The following is a 20000-nucleotide window of genomic DNA, read 5'->3' as shown; positions in this document are numbered from 1 at the left end:
TTACCAAAACTGGTAGTTTGGTTGAAATGTGCATCATTAAATCCCATTCTCCTGATTAATTTATTGTTAATAGAAATAATGTTAATAAATGTACTTACACCAATTGTTAAAACCAACCCTTGCTACTTGCTAGCAACGTTGAGTCTTGAGTGAAGTATTGCACAATAGCAACATTCGGATTCGCCACAATCACTAATTTCAATAATTTATAATAATAATAGTTTTGTATAATAACAAAAAATTTATCGAGCGAAATTTGAAATATAATTTTTTTCTTCTGAAAAATCGGTACCTCAGTAAGGAGCAGGACTATATTCTACCAACTATAGAAACCATCATAAGCATTGAATGGGCTTGCCATTTACGTATGACATGTGTATACGTCTAAATAACATACTCAATAAAAATAATGAAAATTTATCGAGCGAAATTTGAAATATAATTTTTTTATCTGAAAAAAACCGTAGCCCAGTAAGGAGCAGGCCTATCTTCTACCACCTATAGAAACCATCATAAGCATTGAATGGGCTTGCCATTTAATTATGTCACGTGTATACTTGTAAATAACATACTCCATAAAAATAATCAAAATTTATCGAGCGAAATTTGAAATATAATTTTCTTCTTCTGAAAAATCGGTAGCTCAGTAAGGAGCAGGACTATCTTCTACCAACTATAGAAACCATCATAAGCATTGAATGGGCTTGCCATTTACGTATGACATGTGTATACGTCTAAATAACATACTCCATAAAAATAATCAAAATTTATCGAGCGAAATTTGAAATATAATTTTTTTCTTCTGAAAAATCGGTAGCTCAGTAAGGAGCAGGACTATCTTCTACCAACTATAGAAACCATCATAAGCATTGAATGGGCTTGCCATTTACGTATGACATGTGTATACGTCTAAATAACATACTCCATAAAAATAATGAAAATTTATCGAGTGAAATTTGAAATATAATTTTTTTCTTCTGAAAAATCGGTAGCTCAGTAAGGAGCAGGACTATCTTCTACCAACTATAGAAACCATCATAAGCATTGAATGGGCTTGCCATTTAATTATAACATGTGTAGAAGTCTAAATAACATACTCCATAAAAATAATCAAAATTTATCGAGCGAAATTTGAAATATAATTTTTTTCTTCTGAAAAATCGGTAGCTCAGTAAGGAGCAGGACTATCTTCTACCAACTATAGAAACCATCATAAGCATTGAATGGGCTTGCCATTTACGTATGACATGTGTATACGTCTAAGTAACATACTCCATAAAAATAATGAAAATTTATCGAGCCAAATTTGAAATATAATTTTTTTATCTGAAAAAAACCGTAGCCCAGTAAGGAGCAGGCCTATCTTCTACCACCTATAGAAACCATCATAAGCATTGAATGGGCTTGCCATTTAATTATGTCACGTGTATACTTGTAAATAACATACTCCATAAAAATAATCAAAATTTATCGAGCGAAAATTGAAATATAATTTTTTTCTTCTGAAAAATCGGTAGGTCAGTAAGGAGCAGGACTATCTTCTACCAACTATAGAAACCATCATAAGCATTGAATGGGCTTGCCATTTACGTATGACATGTGTATACGTCTAAATAACATACTCCATAAAAATAATCAAAATTTATCGAGCGAAATTTGAAATATAATTTTTTTCTTCTGAAAAATCGGTACCTCAGTAAGGAGCAGGACTATATTCTACCAACTATAGAAACCATCATAAGCATTGAATGGGCTTGCCATTTACGTATGACATGTGTATACGTCTAAATAACATACTCCATAAAAATAATGAAAATTTATCGAGCGAAATTTGAAATATAATTTTTTTATCTGAAAAAAACCGTAGCCCAGTAAGGAGCAGGCCTATCTTCTACCACCTATAGAAACCATCATAAGCATTGAATGGGCTTGCCATTTAATTATGTCACGTGTATACTTGTAAATAACATACTCCATAAAAATAATCAAAATTTATCGAGCGAAATTTGAAATATAATTTTTTTCTTCTGAAAAATCGGTAGCTCAGTAAGGAGCAGGACTATCTTCTACCACCTATAGAAACCATCATAAGCATTGAATGGGCTTGCCATTTACGTATGACATGTGTATACGTCTAAATAACATACTCCATAAAAATAATGAAAATTTATCGAGCGAAATTTGAAATATAATTTTTTTATCTGAAAAAAACCGTAGCCCAGTAAGGAGCAGGCCTATCTTCTACCACCTATAGAAACCATCATAAGCATTGAATGGGCTTGCCATTTAATTATGTCACGTGTATACTTGTAAATAACATACTCCATAAAAATAATCAAAATTTATCGAGCGAAATTTGAAATATAATTTTTTTCTTCTGAAAAATCGGTAGCTCAGTAAGGAGCAGGACTATCTTCTACCACCTATAGAAACCATCATAAGCATTGAATGGGCTTGCCATTTACGTATGACATGTGTATACGTCTAAATAACATACTCCATAAAAATAATGAAAATTTATCGAGCGAAATTTGAAATATAATTTTTTTCTTCTGAAAAAAACCGTAGCCCAGTAAGGAGCAGGCCTATCTTCTACCACCTATAGAAACCATCATAAGCATTGAATGGGCTTGCCATTTAATTATGTCACGTGTATACTTGTAAATAACATACTCCATAAAAATAATCAAAATTTATCGAGCGAAATTTGAAATATAATTTTTTTATCTGAAAAAAACCGTAGCCCAGTAAGGAGCAGGCCTATCTTCTACCACCTATAGAAACCATCATAAGCATTGAATGGGCTTGCCATTTAATTATAACATGTGTAGAAGTCTAAATAACATACTCCATAAAAATAATCAAAATTTATCGAGCGAAATTTGAAATATAATTTTTTTCTTCTGAAAAATCGGTAGCTCAGTAAGGAGCAGGACTATATTCTACCAACTATAGAAACCATCATAAGCATTGAATGGGCTTGCCATTTACGTATGACATGTGTATACGTCTAAATAACATACTCCATAAAAATAATGAAAATTTATCGAGCGAAATTTGAAATATAATTTTTTTATCTGAAAAAAACCGTAGCCCAGTAAGGAGCAGGCCTATCTTCTACCACCTATAGAAACCATCATAAGCATTGAATGGGCTTGCCATTTAATTATGTCACGTGTATACTTGTAAATAACATACTCCATAAAAATAATCAAAATTTATCGAGCGAAATTTGAAATATAATTTTTTTCTTCTGAAAAATCGGTAGGTCAGTAAGGAGCAGGACTATCTTCTACCAACTATAGAAACCATCATAAGCATTGAATGGGCTTGCCATTTACGTATGACATGTGTATACGTCTAAATAACATACTCCATAAAAATAATCAAAATTTATCGAGCGAAATTTGAAATATAATTTTTTTCTTCTGAAAAATCGGTAGCTCAGTAAGGAGCAGGACTATCTTCTACCAACTATAGAAACCATCATAAGCATTGAATGGGCTTGCCATTTACGTATGACATGTGTATACGTCTAAATAACATACTCCATAAAAATAATGAAAATTTATCGGGCGAAATTTGAAATATAATTTTTTTTATCTGAAAAAACCCGTAGCCCAGTAAGGAGCAGGCCTATCTTCTACCACCTATAGAAACCATCATAAGCATTGAATGGGCTTGTTATTTAATTATGTCACGTGTATACTTGTAAATAACATACTCCATAAAAATAATCAAAATTTATCGAGCGAAATTTGAAATATAATTTTTTTCTTCTGAAAAATCGGTAGCTCAGTAAGGAGCAGGACTATCTTCTACCAACTATAGAAACCATCATAAGCATTGAATGGGCTTGCCATTTACGTATGACATGTGTATACGTCTAAATAACATACTCCATAAAATAATGAAAATTTATCGAGCGAAATTTGAAATATAATTTTTTTATCTGAAAAAAACCGTAGCCCAGTAAGGAGCAGGCCTATCTTCTACCACCTATAGAAACCATCATAAGCATTGAATGGGCTTGCCATTTAATTATGTCACGTGTATACTTGTAAATAACATACTCCATAAAAATAATCAAAATTTATCGAGCGAAATTTGAAATATAATTTTTTTCTTCTGAAAAATCGGTAGCTCAGTAAGGAGCAGGACTATCTTCTACCACCTATAGAAACCATCATAAGCATTGAATGGGCTTGCCATTTACGTATGACATGTGTATACGTCTAAATAACATACTCCATATAAATAATGAAAATTTATCGAGCGAAATTTGAAATATAATTTTTTTATCTGAAAAAAACCGTAGCCCAGTAAGGAGCAGGCCTATCTTCTACCACCTATAGAAACCATCATAAGCATTGAATGGGCTTGCCATTTAATTATGTCACGTGTATACTTGTAAATAACATACTCCATAAAAATAATCAAAATTTATCGAGCGAAATTTGAAATATAATTTTTTTCTTCTGAAAAATCGGTAGCTCAGTAAGGAGCAGGACTATCTTCTACCACCTATAGAAACCATCATAAGCATTGAATGGGCTTGCCATTTACGTATGACATGTGTATACGTCTAAATAACATACTCCATAAAAATAATGAAAATTTATCGAGCGAAATTTGAAATATAATTTTTTTATCTGAAAAAACGTAGCCCAGTAAGGAGCAGGCCTATCTTCTACCACCTATAGAAACCATCATAAGCATTGAATGGGCTTGCCATTTAATTATGTCACGTGTATACTTGTAAATAACATACTCCATAAAAATAATCAAAATTTATCGAGTGAAATTTGAAATATAATTTTTTTCTTCTGAAAAATCGGTAGCTCAGTAAGGAGCAGGACTATCTTCTACCAACTATAGAAACCATCATAAGCATTGAATGGGCTTGCCATTTACGTATGACATGTGTATACGTCTAAATAACATACTCCATAAAAATAATGAAAATTTATCGAGCCAAATTTGAAATATAATTTTTTTATCTGAAAAAAACCGTAGCCCAGTAAGGAGCAGGCCTATCTTCTACCACCTATAGAAACCATCATAAGCATTGAATGGGCTTGCCATTTAATTATGTCACGTGTATACTTGTAAATAACATACTCCATAAAAATAATCAAAATTTACCGAGCCAAATTTGAAATATAATTTTTTTTATGAAAATTTGGTAGCACAATAAGGTGCAGGCTTATCTTCTACCACCTATAGAAACCATCATAAGCATTGAATGGGCTTGCCATTTAATTATAACATGTATAGAAGTCTAAATAACATACTCCATAAAAATAATAAAAATTTATCGAGCGAAATTTGAAATATAATTTTTTTATCTGAAAAAAACGTAGCCCAGTAAGGAGCAGGCCTATCTTATACCACCTACAGTAACCATTATAAGCATCGAATGGGCTTGCCATTTTATTATGGCATGTATATACGTGTAAATAACATACTCCATGAAAATAATAAACATGAATCAAACCAGATTTGAAATAATACACTTTACTCATTCTGTTGATTGTACCAGTTGAAGCTGTTTTTATTTACTGTAACACTGTTACAATCTCGTACGTCGGGAGTATATTTCGTGATTCAATATTATGGTATAACAGTAACAGTGTTATATCATTATTTTTTTTTCGTATGTGCCTCGGTTACATTTATTAATCAAATTAATTAAATAATATTAAAATAGGCTGAAAGGAATGTTTACATATCTTTGTTGCGAGTAATGCACTTTGAGGTTAGTGGTTCATAGAGTGATACAATGGAATAACAACAAGTGATATTAATGGTTATTGTACTTTATTTAGGCAACTCAGTTATATAAAAATGGTACATTAGTAAAACAAACACTTAAACACTGCTCAAAATATATGATTTCCACATTTTTCAGTGAAACATGCATTTGAGGTTAGGAAGTTCTGAAGCCACGGCCTTCTTGATCTGCTGATCTGACGTTGACGTCATAGCTTAATGTTGGTTTATTGGCAGTTTTACATCCATAGTTTATTGGCCATCGGTGTTACCGTTGGTCCTAGGCCTACTTTTAAGATTTTCGCTAGATCAACCTAACTTATTTATGTTTTCAATTCATCATCAATTTTCTACAACCCTCAAAGGTAAGTGTTCTGCTTTTATTTATGGTCTAAACTTGCAAATACTGGATTTTAATTAGGCTAGGCTAAGTTAAGTTACATCACAGACAATTGGATAAAGAAGATTTAAGTCACATCTTCATTTTTACTGGTCTTGGATGATATTTTCGGTAGGTGTGTATTCTTTCAAGATTTCGGTTGCACTTTAGTTTCTGTCCTACATTTACTATTATAGGACTACTAACCACGAATATTAGAACATGTTTTCTAGTACCTATTTAGGTACGGTACTACACAAATAGGTAGGCCTATTTGTGCTACCAGCTGATGAAACTGTTCTAAACTTAACTTAACCTTAACCAAACATGCATTTAAGTACTAGGTAACTTGAGTTACCGTATGTGAGTAAATGTAGGACAGAAACTAAAGTGCAGCCAAGATTTTATCAAGTAGGCCTACGATATTAACTAACTTAGGTTAGGCCTATTAATTAGCACATTAGTAAGTTACAGGGTTTTTAAATTCGCAGAGGATACGCATCCGGTAACTGGACGTGGATTAGGCGTCCAGCAGTTACTGTCATAACCTAACCTAACCAACCAAACTTGCTAATAATGAAAAATGATAATGAATGAAGGTTAAATTATGTTCATAAAATAAAATTATAAATGCCAAAAATTCTAACAAAAGATATACAGTTAATGGCATTCAAAGCAAAATCTTTGACAAAAAGTTAAAGTTACCGATGTGATTCGAACCAGGGACCTCTTGCGTTAATCAGCCTAGCACTCTATCCACTACACCACAAACACCGATGGTTGTACATCGTATCGTTGTGGTAATGGCGTTCCGGGCCCTCACAACCCTGTGACGTCAGTGCCGGACGCCTAAGTTTATCCACGTCCTGTTACTGGACGAGTATCCTCTGTGTTTTAAGTTACGCTTGATGTTGTTTAAATTTACAGTAGGTAATGGTAATTCCCAGGCCTACACTAAGATTTTAACGCAACTAATTAGGCCTATATGCTTCCTTATGTTAAATTATCAAGAGATAAGTTAATTTTTTGGCTAAGGGTTTTTGAACCTGTCCAGTTTTTGTTAGACGGTTTGTTTATTTACAAATGACTAATAGGTAACTATACTATATGCTAATTAACTTAGGCCCATGTTATACGGACAGCAAGAACGCGACAGATAAAACGCCGACGCTGATTCACAAATTCAGTGCTGTTATACAATCAGCAATCACGCTGTGTCATCGACGCCAGGGAGCTGTTATACGAGCAGTAAACACGCCGCGACAGGCTCCGAGGGAGCCCGAAGGTCGCCGAACTGTGAATTTCCACTCCCGATAAGTCGCCTGGGAACTATCCTGTCGGAGAAGTATGGTGGGGTGAAGCACAGATCTGCTGTGTAAAAGCTGCCCGTATAACAGTAGGTACTCGCATAATTTCTGTCGCGTTTTTTCCGCCAGTTTTACCGGTCCGGTCGCGTTGTCCACGCTGACGCCAGGTTTACAGTGTCCGATGCGACAGATAAAACGTTCGTATAACTTGCACATAGTGACGTCCATTGCTCGGTAGGCTTGGCGTCTACGCGGCGAAAAATCTGTCGCGTTTTTCCTGTCCATATAATATGGGCCTTAGGCATACACAATTTCATTCAACAATTATTACAAGGAATTAAGTTAGCTTATGCATGGATAGGTATATCTGTCATAAGTAAATAAGATAAACTTAATTAATTGTGAATGCAACAAATAGGCCTAATTTAAAAAACATACCTTCTGTTGCTGTATCTAGGTTATGTTATGTTCACTCCTAGGGGCCAGTTGTGGAATCAGGTCTGGATTTACTTATTGTTTCGGGAAATAGAATGGTTATAACAGTCAAACACACCTAAGAAGGACTTAGCCGAAAGTATGATTAAATATGACTAAAAAGTTTTTTTGTTTTTGTAGATCGACTTCTTTCAAAGGATTGGGGGCGCAACAGTGGTGGACTCTGGCTGTCGAGCCCTCATCAGATCGCGGACAAACGAAGTAGATGTTAGCTTCAAATGGGAGGGAAGGAAGGGAAAGAGGACCCTCCACAGCCTCAACTTCATAAAACACTGGAGAGTGAGTATAATAGTTGCCTACTAATAGTTACTGGAATCTAATGGAATTTAAATAATAGCCCCTGAAAAGTTATTTTACCTGGGGAGCAGTGATTAACTCTTTTGTTTTAGTTATAATTTTAAATCTATTTTTAAAAAGCTACCCAACTTAATATTTATGAACACTCTTTTTTTAAAGGTGTGTGAAATATTTGATTTATTTAAATCTAATCTGTATCTAATCATGGGGAGACTGTGGGAGAAATTTGTAAGGATGAGATGCCGTTTTTTTTTTTCTAAAACTAATAGGCTAATGTTAAACGTGAATCCGTTCTATATTCATCATTAGATTCAATTAAAACCCTCTTATGTTCCCAACCGGAGACTTTATTTTGGGCCCCTAATTCAAACCAACAAAAACAGAAAATATCAAAAAGAAAAAGAAGAAATAGTTATAAAAAAAGTTAAAGGAAAATTTTAACAAGCTAACAACAAGTTTAAATTCTTTTAGCGAATTTTCCATATAGGAAATAAGCTATTACTGTAGGTCTCATGGTAAGACCTCGACCCGGGACCGATTTACTTTTCATTTTTGGGTCCTCCATAGGCCAAAAACACCCTCCGTTTAAATTCATATATATATATATGAAATATATACATATGTATGTATATGTCCGTTAGCGCGATATCTCGAGCAAAAATGAACCGATTTTGATCAAATTTGGTACTAATGTATAACCTACGTTTATTCAAAATAATTTGAACAGACTATGGGAACGAGGGTTTATGGGGGGTTTTATGGGGTAAAAATTGGGTTTTCTGATTTTTGACTCTAAAAACACAAAACTTCACGATTTCTTTCCATACCATTTTGTATAGCTTATAAAAGAAATAATTTTGTATATTGAAGCGTTGTTGTATGCCTATCGGTTACGGGGATAATCGAAAAATATTGTAAATTGATAATTTCTAAGTTATTCTCATGGAGAAAAACTGTTGTAGGCTAGTTTGCTTGTAGGCTATATAAATATATTTTTGTCAAATCTGACAATTTTGTTTGTTTCATTCTAGTTTATGAACATTTCAATTGAAATAAAAAAACACTTCAATACCTTCCTTCCTTGTAGCAGCAAACCTAAGTACAGTAGGCCTACTCATTATAATCAATGTTACCTATGTAAATAGGAAATAAATCTTACAATTTTAAGGGAATGCAGTAGAGTCCCCAAAACTCGGCGTAATGTGGACTGGAAGGGTGTCGAGTTTGTGAAATGTCGGGTTATTGGGAACTAGGGTTATAAATAAGAACCATACAATTTGTAGTCCTTTTAGCTGCCTTATTTATTTATAGGCCTATTTATATTACAAGTCAGTATTAAGTCATCAGATATAGTACAATAAATCCTTGGTACAAGTTGGGAATGATTTAACTTGAGCCCATGTTTAACTCATGTCGTACTCAAAAATCACTAATTTTCTGAGCCAGGTGATGGCCGAGTTATCCAGACTGCCGGGTTATCGAGTGCCGAGTTTGCGAGACTCTACTGTACTTAAGTAGAAATCCAGCCCAGTAAATGGAAATTTGCTTAGTCTGCAGGGTTGCTGTGGCGGGGGTATTTGATATCCATAACATAAAAAAACTTTTTGTAAATCATTACTTGGCCTCTATTAATCTAGGTAACTACAGTTGGCTCTCAATAATCGGACATTTACTTAAATAGGCCCATTAGAATGTCAGTTTGCCAAAAATGTTTGACTACCAATGTGTGGTGATTTTCCCAATTTCATGGCGATCGTAGGTGGCAATGGTTTCATGATCACAGGATATGTTAACGATTTCGCCGTGATCGTAGGATAACTGAGGTTAGTTTGACCTAGGTCCGCAAGTACTCTAATTACGGCACTGTTATTGGTAATGATTATTTCTGGATACACGAATAAGCTAGAGTATGTAGGCTATGTCTGAAACATGCAAAGGTCTACCAGACCAGTCCAAGTAGATGACAGAGAAGTGTTGATGAACGAGTCAATTTGTGGGTCTCCTTAATCCTGAACATTGGATGCGCCATTTTGCTTTGCTTCGACCACGTACTATGCTTACTACTCAAACCGGCTCTGCAAAATATTCCCGAGTTTATACTCGTAAAGTATTTAGTATTAACTAATTAGTGTCCAGTGGCATCACCGCCATGTCGGATTATCAAGGGTTAATTGTTTTGAACCCCCGTAAAAAGTCTTCTTCTAAGTTAAAGGACAAAGTAGAAACGACCTTATGAGAAAAAACTGAATCAAACACATTAACACTTGCTTATAACATAACAATTATAGTGAAAACTCTGTGGTATCACATTGTAAAATCATGTTTCAGGTGTTGTTGCAGCGTCTCACGGAGACAATGTCACATACAAGGCATTTGGAACCAAGGTTAAAGAATGGTTCCGGCAGGCTCGAAGATTAAATTTTCAAATGTAAAGCTGTACTTGATTTATTAAGATTACATTTTTATTGTAAAGCTGTACTTTGTACTTATTGCCTACTGTTCTGATTTTAGTTTTGTTGGGTACAAATTCAATTCTAATTACTAATTATATGATAATAATTCTAGAATGATTAGTTTTCCTTTTGATTAATGAGAATTTTTTTCCTATAAAGTAACACATTTTTATGCATTCAATTCAAACAAATACTAACACACCATGAATGAGTCAAGACAATTTAAAAAAATAAATTAGAACTTACCACAGTTTTCATAGTACTACCGTACTGACCATAGTTTATCGCCTAAAGAGTCACCCTTAAAAGTGCCTCAAGTTTTTAGGATGAGTAATATTTTTATAATAATTGACTTTAGCTGAGAACTAATCCATCTTTCTTATGTTGATTACTGACAGAACATTTATTATTATGTTTATTTAGGTGCTAAACATAATTGGATAAATTGATTCTTAATACAATTTAATTAGATTCAGATATTTTTTGCATTACTGTACATAAGATGATTTACATAAATAATACTTAAATTTACATATTATTGCTTCAGTTAAGCTTGTACAAAATTTACATTCCATATACATATATCATTGACGTATTATTTTTGTATATGGTTTACGTAAATTGACGTATTAGTAATACGTATTATTTACAAAATAAAGTGGGACGTATAGACGTAAAATAGAAGTATTCTATATCAATTCAATACGTATAATTTATTTTGGATTTACTTTGGCTCAAAGTAAATAATACATATTATATACTTCTGTGTGCTGACTGGGTATTTTTCAGAACTACGCATCAATTTCGTTACAAAATTGGTAGCGAACACCGGTTATACGGGAGTAGGCTGTAGGGATGTTGACGTTGACGAGCGCCCTAGCGGTACGCATCGTATTGCCACTGCACTGCCACTATGCTGGCTCGGGCTCGGTAGTCGGTACGGTACTATCTGATCAGAGTGATTAGGGGCGCATACGTGGTAGACATTGTTACCACCCTCACTTCACAAAACAAAAGTTATTAACTAATAAAAATATATAATACGTTGTGTTGAATATCAAATCAACGATGAATTTACCTTTAAAATTTACGAAAAAATATTAATTTCAGTTTGCATTAGATTTTAGAAAAATGCAATACCCTTCAAAGCACCATTAATGCTGTAATTTTCTCCTCAAACCTAAGGATCGGTATTGTCGGCCGGAATATTGCTCTGTTTTGCTTTGGAAATATAACCTAGATCATTGAATAGTCAAAGCCTAGATGCGGTACAACTAAGGGAGTATGTTTTATCTATGGTACAACCATAGGTTAAATGTAACTCACTCAAGTCAACTTCTTATGACATTGTTAATTCAAAATTTGTCAATGTCTAGTTTATGTTGGTGACACTTGATGTTAGTTATCACGTAATTTTGTTTCTATTATTTTAGGGTTAGTTCTATGATGTGGGTTTTAATTTATTTTAATATAAACAGGAGACGACCTATTTTTAATGATTAGATTGTTTTATTTTGGATAAACTAGGTTTAAATATAGATAGAACATACTCCTTAAATAAAAATAATTGTTTTCAGCTAGGCTAATCCAAAACGATGACAAATCTACTAAAGGAGTATGTTTAATCTATGGTATCACGTACTGTATGGAGTTCATGTTTTTGACCCTGAATTGGAATCAATGGCCATGTTTTTTTTGCATGAATGCTCGGTGAGTTGAGTTGTTTTGTTTCAGTTCAGTCCCACGGCGGCCACGGCCACAAACGTGAGCATTTAGTAAAGGCATAAATTTGCTAAAAGTGTATAAGACGGCATTTTGTTAATGCTAAACAAGTCAATTCTTAAAAAAAACTTGCAATGCAACGATTCCGACGAAGAGTGATATTCAAGCAATTAACTTAAGCCTATGGTCGTGATATAGTTTTTAATAAAGGTTTGAAAGAAAGTAACTGTGACCAGACTAGGGGGCGGAAAATTGTTTTGGGCCTAGGGGCGCAAAAATGCTAAATCCGGCCCTGCTGCCACCACTACTCTAATTTAATAGTAGTAGGCCCTAATGAGATGGGGAAGATAAAATAATAATAATAATTTTGATGCTGAATACTTAAGGTTTATTTGAACTATTAGATGCGAATGTGTGAGTATATATTAATTATGAGCAAGAGCAATGATGTCGACAGTACGATGGGTGAAGTGCGATTAATACCTAGATGACAATGCCCGTGTGCCCCCTCCCTATTCAAATACGGGATCATAGTAACTACAACACGTCTCTTTGTTCCTACACTTGCATTGAAATTACGTGATTCACCGTTGATAAGCCTAAAAGGCCGAAAAACCTAAGGAAACTGTTACAACTTGACCTAAATACAAAAGCAAAAAAACAACTAAATCAACACTTGGTTTAGGGACGGTGACACGCTACATTTCTATGATTAAAAATCAATAGCTCCAGTATTGTTCATGATTTTTATATGTTTGGACTCAAAATACACAGTAACTTATAGGGTTTAATTTGATTTATTGATCGTTTGAATCAGTTAAGAAAACGACTTTTCTTTCCCAATTGGCCCTCTATCAATGCCCTGTGTTGCATGTACAGCGAGGTATTTTGAGAACGAGAAAACCGGCCGGAATGCTTTAGGTTTATTAATAACGAAGATAAACATGGTCTGAGTTACACACCGGTAATCTTTGAGTTGACTCTTTTAAACTCATTGTAAATATGACTGTTATTCGTTTTGAAATAACTCCTGTAATACTTTGCAATTGCTCGAATTCGAGCAACATGTACACTAGTTTTTTTTTAATATATGAGATTTTTCATATTAGTAATAAATTATGCTTCATGCAGCGAACTTAACCAAAGTCATATATTTGTTCAGTTGGAGTGCCAAATGAAACGAGCCCCAAAAGGTTTAGAATAATTATGAGAAAAAACATATTATTTACGAAACAAACCATTTGTGTATGACAATAATATTTCAATACAATACAATTGTTAAGACATTTACAATTTTACAATTTACATTTTCTTGTGTTTTTGAACAGTATTAATTTGTGCAACTTTTGCCGAAGACCAAATTCCCTTATGTCCTAAAATGTCCCTAAATATGTTCCTAGACTTACAATTAATTGTATGATTTTGATAACTTAAAAACTATGAAAAAATTATGACAACTTCTCTAATCCCTGATACTTTTGTCATTAAATCAACTTTTATCTGGTTTAAAGTGATTTGTTTATAAGTACAAAGTAGTATGCATTTAGTAAATAAGATAACCTCTGTATTTTAAGAGGCTTAATAATAATAATTTACTAAAAAAATATTAAGCCAGACAGATTTCTTGTTTTAATATTGGTACAGCGGGTGAAATGCGATTAAGCCCGTGTGTCCCTCCCTATTCAAATACGGGATCATAGTAACTACAACGCGTCTCTTTTGTTCTTACACTTGCATTGAAATCACATGATTCGCCGTTAGATCAGCCTAAAAGGCCGAAAATAACTAAGGAAACTGTTACAACTTGACCTAAATACAAAAGCAAATACAAAAGCAAAAAAACAACTAAATCAACACTTGGTTTAGGGACGGTGACACGCTACATTTCTATGATTAAAAATCAATAGCTCCAGTATTGTTCATGATTTTTATATGTTTGGACTCAAAATACACAGTAACGTATAGGGTTTAATTTGATTTATTGATCGTTTGAATCAGTTAAGCTCAAGATACCGTACTGTATTAGTCAATAAAAAATCATAAATTAGATTTTCTTGGATAATATATATATATATTAATTACGTAAGCCGATTCTTTGCGTCAAAATTGTGAGCGACTGGGAAGTCGTAGAACGACGGGAGAGGGCTCAAATTAAAGGTCTTGATCCCGTGACGGCGGGAAAAATAGTGAAATTCCCAAAATCTTAACACAAAATTAGATATAACGTAAAATGTTCTCCATAAGAATAGCATTTGAAGGCATTTACTGCTGATTTTTGTTTACTTCAATACAGCTGATCGTGATTTATCATTAAGCAAGTAAGCTCATATTTGGATTACTCATTTGCCAGTCAATTCTGCAATGTAATGTATACTATATATAAAGCAAACTATATAAAGGGATAACGTGACCCTTAATAATCAAGACTTTTTAGTTATGTCAAAGTTGAAATAAATTGTTTTCAAGATTAAAGAAACGATTCAAGATTAAAATAAGATCTTCTTTGTTTTGATTTCAAAACATATGTTAAAGATCTATCCCTAACTTTTTTGTAAATTTACTAACATTTATATTTGAGATTTATTGTAGTGTTTAATCAATATTTTGTATGAAGTGGAATAGCCTCAACGGTTACTCTTAGAAAACAATTTGGGAATAAAGATGAAGTAGGTTTGTACAGGTATTTGTTCATTAAGTACTTAAGTACTTAAGTACTTTGTTAATTGCTCCAAGCAAAATAGGTTCAAATAATAAGCCTAGCATGCACGGTAGAAAAGAAAGCACCTATATATAACAGTAGAACGTAGAGGTAATTTCCGTTTCTTAAAACTAACAAAAAGTATTTTTGTCGTGATTAGTTTCGTTAACTGGGTAATGGAACACTAACCAGTCGCAAAATAGTTAGTAATTAAACGTTGATTAGAAAATAGGCCCTTTTTTGTAGAATATGTAAATCAATCGCACCTTAAGGAGGATTACCACCACATATACTTACACTAGGCTAATAATAGTGACTAAATCAATAAATAAGGTTACCTTCGTCAATCAGCTCATAGAAGTTATAACATTGTTACGGCCGTTTCAGCATATCCATGCCATCATCAGACGTTCAGCCTTAGTGGCGTCGTTAATATACAAAAACACAAACTGTCACACGCGACGTACACATACATAAACATAAACAGGGGTTTTTGACTAAACAGGCCTGTTGATTAGACATATCCGCACAAGAGCAAGTAGCTGACTGGAGTCATTCTTGCGGTGTCGTGTCAGTGGCGGCATTATCATTTGTACTTTGCCCTCTTGGTCTTGAATCCTTCCTCTGACTTAAAATACTATTGAAAATTACATGTGATTTGAATTGTAGTTTGTCATTTAAAATAAGTTCGCTAATGTCATTTTTTGTATGTGCTTTGTAAATTTCAAATTCTTCCAGGGTGTCCAATTTATTGCCTTTTGTACATGTGTGAAGGATTTCCAAGCCAGTGTTGAGGTCATTTAGGTCGTGATTATTGTCCATTAGATGTTGGGCAAATGTAGACTTTTGTTTGTCAGCTTTCGGTTTCGGATGATGCTCCTTATATCTAGTTTTAAAAGTGCGCCCCGTTTTTCCTACATAAACACTAGGACAACTAGCACATTTAATTCTGTATACCCCTGACCTGTCACCCTTATCAATAACCTTTCTCGTAACATTAAGTTTGTTCATAGTCTTGTTATTTGTCCTAAAAGTTAACTCTACACCGTGTCTTTTTAATTCTTTGGCCAATACATTCTGTAACGAATGGGAATATTCCACACACACATACTTCTTATCATGCTAAACTTCATCATTTTTATTCCTATTTTTACACTTTTGTTTGTTAATTAATCTGTCGATCTGATCATATTTGCTTGAAATCCATTAGCTGTTGCTATGTGCCTAATGATATTGAGTTCTTTCTGATAATTAGTGGGTGACATGGGGACGTTTAGCAGTCTATACACCATACTGTTGTATGCTGCAAACTTTTGTGAGGGTGGATGGTAAGAGGTGTTATGTATTGTCTGGTTTGAAGTAGTTGGCTTCCGGTATATGCTGAAATCTAGTCTATTGTCTATTTTCTCTATGGTCAAATCCAAAAAATTGATGTTATTTGATTCTTCTACTTCCATTGTAAATTTTAAATTAGGTGATATGGTATTAAGATAAGTGTGTAATAAATCCAGTTGTCTGTTATTTCCGTTGAACAAAAGAATTGTATCATCAACATATCTGTGGTACTGCAATATTTTTTGCTTTTGTTTGTTGTAGTCTGAAAATATAAATTCATTTACTATATAATTTAAGTAAATATCGGCAAGAATACATGACAGCGGGGAACCCATTGCTAGGCCATCAGACTGTGTGTAGTATTTTTCATTAAATATGGACAAACATCTAAACATCTAAACATCTTAAACATCTAATGGACAATAATCACGACCTAAATGACCTCAACACTGGCTTGGAAATCCTTCACACATGTACAAAAGGCAATAAATTGGACACCCTGGAAGAATTTGAAATTTACAAAGCACATACAAAAAATGACAATAGCGAACTTATTTTAAATGACAAACTACAATTCAAATCACATGTAATTTTCAATAGTATTTTAAGTCAGAGGAAGGATTCAAGACCAAGAGGGCAAAGTACAAATGATAATGCCGCCACTGACACGACACCGCAAGAATGACTCCAGTCAGCTACTTGCTCTTGTGCGGATATGTCTAATCAACAGGCCTGTTTAGTCAAAAACCCCCGTTTATGTTTATGTATGTGTACGTCGCGTGTGACAGTTTGTGTTTTTGTATATTAACGACGGCACTAAGGCTGAACGTCTGATGATGGCATGGATATGCTGAAACGGCCGTAACAATGTTATAACTTCTATGAGCTGATTGACGAAGGTAACCTTATTTATTGATTTAGTCACAAGATCAGCTCAGGGGCTAAAAAATATGGATTTTAATAATAATAGTGGTTTTTTTAATGTTCATCAGAAACAAATTTAGGGTTAAGTTCTGTCAATGGGATGCCTTTACTTAAGCCTAATTTTGTTAAACCTTTACAAAATGAGCATTGACTTAGAAATAATAACTGGGTAGGGTAGAGATGCTAATTTAGCGGTTTTGACCAAGAACTAAGTTTATGTCAACACACTATTTTCTGCCATTTCTTATTTGACGAAGACAATTTCCAATACTGTATTTCAATTGTGGAAGCCTTTTTATCAGCATTAACCAAAAAAACAAAGCTACCTTAATAAACCAATATTTATTCTTTAGCAGTTAAACCTCTGGAATAATTAAAATTCTTTATTGGAAATAACATCAACAAAAGCAAACAAAGACAAATAACAAACTGTTTTTGTTTTTTTTTTACACAAAAGATATGTTGTACTGGGATATCTATCCTGTATTTTTAGGGACTTGACTTATGTCCCTACAAGCCACTAGTTTATTTTAAAGCTGCGGATCAGCATGGGTCCTCTCCTACATGTTAAATGCATAAAAAACACAAGATTAAACATTAAAAACATAAGTGTCTATGCTAAATTAAGTTAATTAATCATTAGCTATGATAACAGCTTTATAATTAATTTAAAAAGTGGCAATAACAAACCGTAATTACTGTAGTAGATTTAAGAATTAATATAATCTAAAAAAGAATTATTTTGATATAAAACATATACCATAATCTCCGCAATTTCATGCAGATTACAACTGTGTAAACAAATTGACAATCGAGCCACTATGAAATGAAATGAAGTGAAATGAAAATCCTTCTTTATTGAGGCGAACTTAGGACCTCATGGTCCTTTCTTCTTACAGTTAACCTCTAAAAAACTAATGATAACAACAGAATATTAACAAAAAATACAACACAGTTTGTAACAAAACAAGTTATAAAATATCATAATTTATTTAATCTTCCCTAACATACATTCACACACACACACACACGTACACCCTCTGTTGCATCTAGGCCTAACGCACGCCATCCCGCCAAGCCACGGCCATCCGGTCAAGGTAATATCCTTTCAGCGTCACCATCAGTCGGGATCGGTTTTCTATGGATTTAATGTGAAAAGGTATGGAGTTCCATAAGCGGCATGCTGTTACTAAAAATGATTTGTTATAAACAGTTGTTCTGTGATGAGGAATGCGAAGCGTGGACGAGCCAGAGCGGGTATCCCTTGCGCCTCTTTCATTCAAAAATTTAAAATTCTTTGCAAGATAATTTGGAATTCCAAGATTGATGGCCGAATGAGTAATAAAAAGTATTCGTATTTTTCTGATGTCTTCTAATTTCAAAATTGATTCATTAATGTAATAGGGTGTGACATGGTCATCACGCCTAAGATTGAACAAGAATCGAACACAATAATTTTGTACTCGTTGTAATTTTGTTGCCAAAACCAAAGTCATATCATTAACCACAGTGTTGCAGTAGTTAAAAGTGTGGAAACACGAGTGATTTGACCAGTAAGAGTTTAATGTGAAAAGGTAGAAGTCGTTGCATCTTCTTCAGTGTGTGAATGGCGGCAAACACTCTTTTACAAGTGCTTACCACCGCGTCAGTCCAGTCCAATGTTCGGTTTAAAGTCAAACCAAGACTTTTTACTTTGTCCTGGTATTGCAAAGTTGTACCGTTTACAGTGATTTTTGGTAAAATGTTTAAGTCCACTTTGTTGAGTAACCGTGAGTGACCTATGATGATTGGCTTTGTCTTGTCAGGATTGAGTCTAAGTCCATTCCTTTCTGCCCATTGTACAATTCTGTCGATGTCGTGGTTCATCAAGTGTATAGTTTCATTTGCATCGCTCACTTTAAAATGAGAATAGATTTGCAAGTCGTCAGCGTACATATGAAACATTGCGTGGTGTAGAACTGTACTGATGTCATTGATGTAAATGGTGAAAAGCAGAGGACCAAGAATTGAACCCTGGGGAACTCCGCAGGGAACATCTCTCCAGTCGGACGTCATGTTGTCATGACACACACACTGCTTTCGGCTCTGAAGATATGATCTCATCCATTTTAGTGAATTATCAGAAAAACCTAAAAGTTGGAGTTTGGCTAGGAGAATGCTATGGTTTACGGTATCGAAGGCTTTACTGAAGTCAAATAATGTTAAGATAGTACATTGGCTGCGATCCATAGCAAAACGTATGTCATCAGTTACATGAAGCATTGCTGTTTCAGTGCTGTATGATTTACGAAAACCTGATTGAAAGCTATTGAGGATGTTATTTTGTGCCAAGAAATCAGAAACTTGAGAGTGAATGACTCTTTCTAGTGCTTTAGAAAGGGCGGGAAGAATGCTAATTGGTCTGTAGTCTTGCGGGAGAGATGGGGATGAGATTTTATTCAAGGGACGGACAAGCGCAGACTTCCACTTTTCTGGGAAAATACCTGATCTTAGTGAAGTATTAAATATGAAAGTTAATGTTGGAAGGAGAGCAAACAAGATTCGTTTAGTTAAAGAGATTGGGATTCTGTCAGAACCAGTGGCGTCAGACGTTGACCGCCTTATAGCCTTCAAAACAT

General features: G+C 34.0%; 1 long non-coding RNA gene across 1 annotated transcript; it reads left to right on the top strand.

The window, feature by feature from the left end:
- Positions 1–6021: 6021 nt before the first annotated feature.
- On the top strand, positions 6022–10722 carry LOC128983550 (uncharacterized). Its single transcript, XR_008489862.1, has 3 exons — positions 6022–6137; positions 8074–8232; positions 10579–10722. It is a non-coding gene; the product is annotated as an uncharacterized LOC128983550 (long non-coding RNA).
- Positions 10723–20000: the final 9278 nt, after the last annotated feature.

Source organism: Macrosteles quadrilineatus, unplaced genomic scaffold (assembly GCF_028750875.1).
Source record: "Macrosteles quadrilineatus isolate MER2022 unplaced genomic scaffold, UCM_ALF_1.0 Scaffold_1__1_contigs__length_201487025, whole genome shotgun sequence".
Taxonomy (NCBI): Eukaryota; Metazoa; Arthropoda; class Insecta; order Hemiptera; family Cicadellidae; genus Macrosteles; species Macrosteles quadrilineatus.
Note: the sequence above shows the minus strand (reverse complement) of the source record. Positions and strands in the feature narration are given on the sequence as shown.